The sequence below is a fragment of the Mandrillus leucophaeus genome, unplaced genomic scaffold (genome assembly GCF_000951045.1).
Source record: "Mandrillus leucophaeus isolate KB7577 unplaced genomic scaffold, Mleu.le_1.0 Scaffold106, whole genome shotgun sequence".
In the NCBI taxonomy this organism is placed as follows: Eukaryota; Metazoa; Chordata; class Mammalia; order Primates; family Cercopithecidae; genus Mandrillus; species Mandrillus leucophaeus.
The window spans coordinates 3,072,075-3,075,015 of NW_012098765.1; positions in this window are offsets into that span (position 1 = coordinate 3,072,075).

The window sequence follows — 2,941 nt, forward strand, 5'->3', positions numbered from 1 at the left end:
AGGCTGGAATGTAATTGTGTGAACATGGCTCACTGCAGCCTTGAACTCCTGGGCTCAAGCAATCCTCCCACTTGGCCTCCTGTGTAGCTGGGATTACAGCGGCGTACCACCACACCTGGCTAATTTTTATATTTTTTGTAGAGATGGGGTGTAGCTACGTTGCCCAGGCTAGTCTCCAACTCTTGGCCTCAAGCAATCCTCCTGCCTCAGCCTCCCAAAGTGTTGGGATTACAGGCATCAGCCACCTTGCCATCATAAAGGGTTGTTTGAGAAAGGTTAGTATGGACAATGACTCACAAGTCTCTCACGTGAGCAACTGGATTGGTCATGGTGGTGTTTATTGATATTGACAAACTGAAGAGGCTGTGGTTTGGCTGTAAAGGTAATACACAATCTATTTAGCACATGTAGTTTGCTCCGTCTTTAAGGCACCTGCATCATACATGTGACTAGTCATATATCACATACATGTATGTATGGGTAAAGCTCAGATGGAAGATTTGCTTTGAGAAGGCTGTCAACAACATATATTAGTAAGATAACTGTGAAAGTTGTCAGAATCAGAACGGAGTCACTAATGTTAAGAAAACTGACATATCGTGGGTCAGGAATAGTGGCTCACACTCATAATTCCAGCACTTTGAGAGGCTGAGGTGGGAGGATTGCTTGAGACCAGGAGTTCAAGATCAGCCTGGGCAACATAGTGAGACCCCCATCTCTATAAAACATAAAAAAATTAGCTGGGTGCGGTGGTAGGTGCCTGTGGTTTCAGCTACTTAGGAGGCTGAGGCAGGGGGATTGCTTGAACCCAGGAGTTTGAGGCTGCAGTGAGCCATGATCACACCACTGTACTCCAACTTGGGTGGCAGAGTGAGATCCTGTCCCAAAAGAAGAAAAACAAAAAAAGAAAACTCTGACAAATCAAGCGTGGGGAGAATATGAAGAGAAGGTTTTCATGCTTGTATGCCTGATCACAAAAACTGTCACAAAAGACTGCAAAAACCACAACCTTGCACAAAGTCCATCATAACCTTATACAAATAATACTTCTGCAAGGACATCTGCTCAGCAATTCCCTGTCCAGTCTCAGACTTGTTATGATCTTTGTAGCAAGAATAATTATTTCAAAGCAATTATGTAATCTTCCTCATTTTTTCATTTAAAAACCCTTGTTTTCCTTTATCTCCCTGAATTTGCACATATTTTACTATGGTATGCAGATTCCCATCGCAATGCTCTATTGCCAAACAAACATCTTTTCTTTTAGACAGCCTCTTTCTGTTTGTTACATAGGTTGACATACATGGTGTTTGAAACAGGACCTGAAAAAGTTCACTAGCAAAAGGAAATGGTGACCGGGTATGGTGTAATGCCTTGCACTTTGGGAGGCCCAGGTGGGCAGATCACCTGAGGTTGGGAGTTCCAGACCAGCCTGGCCAACATGGTGAAACCCTGTCCCTACTAAAAATACAAAAATTAGCCGGGTGTGGTGACTTGTGCCTGTGGTCCTAGCTACTCGAAAGGTCGAGGCAGGAGAATCACTTGAACCTGGGAGGCAGAGATTGCAGTGAGGCGAGATCACGTCGCTGCACTCCAGCCTGCACCACGGAGCGAGACTCGGTCTCAATAAAAAGAAACAACAACAGCAACAAACAGCAAAAACAAGAAGAAGGAAATGGTGATACTTGGAACCAGTGGGCAGTACTTACTAAGTCACTTCCCTGGCTCACCATTTCTGCCTTGGTGATGGGCAAATTACAAGTGATCCTCCCTCCTTTTGTTAGAGGCGTTTTGACTTTATTTGGGATCTTGTTTGGATAAGGTCATTTTTGTGAAAGACCATACATTCCTTCTGAAATAAGACTTTTTGTCTTTTCTGGTAAGTCCTTCCGGGTATAGAGACAAGTGGCTTTCTGCATTGAGTACTCTGGGTTTCTAAAGCATTTACATCCTGTCTGTGAGGCACATCTTCTCTGGTCTGTGCACCTTCTTTGGTTTAATATTTTGTTTGATCTGCACACCTGGGTTAAAATATTTGGAACATTCTTATCTTGGTTTCTTTTGATTTGGTTTGACTCTTTTTCCTTGCTTGTTTCTGAACATCTTGCAGGAGCCGAAGTAAACATTCTAAATGATGGACGCATGAGGGCTACTTTACAGCTATCAGGGCAGACACCACCATCTAAAACACCAGTCTAAACTCCTGAATTCGTCTGGGCGCGGTGTCTCAGGCCTATAATTCCAGCACTAGGAAGCCGAGGTGGGTGGATCACCTGAGGTCAGGAGTTCAGACTAGCCTGGGCAACATGGTGAAACCCTGTCTCTACTAAAAACACAAAAATTAGATGGTCATGGTGGCACAAGCCTGTAATCCCAACTACTTGGGAGGCTGAGGCTGGAGAATCAGTTGAACCCAGGAGGTGGAGATTGCAGTGAGCTGACATTGCGCCATTGCACTTCAGCCTGGGAAACAGAGCAAGACTACATCTCAAAAAACATAACAAAATAAAAAATAATAATAATTTTAAAAAACTTCTGAATTCCCTTACAGGACTTAGAAGATTTTCTTTGCTCCCAGGAGATGAATAAGAAACAAAATGGCATTCTCAAACATTAATAAGGCATGCCAGATTTTCTGGGACCCCAGTTGGCACATATTATGGCCTGCTCTTGTGCACATTTTTACACTGATAGGCAAATTACAACAAGGAAAATTCAGAGCTCAGAGGGTCATCATTCAAAAAACAAAACCTGAAACTATAGAGTTAACATGTAGAGTCTTCTAAGTCCTCTATCTCTCTAATTTTTTCTCTGCCTACTTGGAATCTGCTGACTTTTCTGCTGGTGTTGAGATAAAACTCACTGCTTATGGCATTCCAATCAAGATTTTAAAAAGAAGTTTTAAAGGGCTTTCGAATTAATAGCTTTAAAATTACAACTC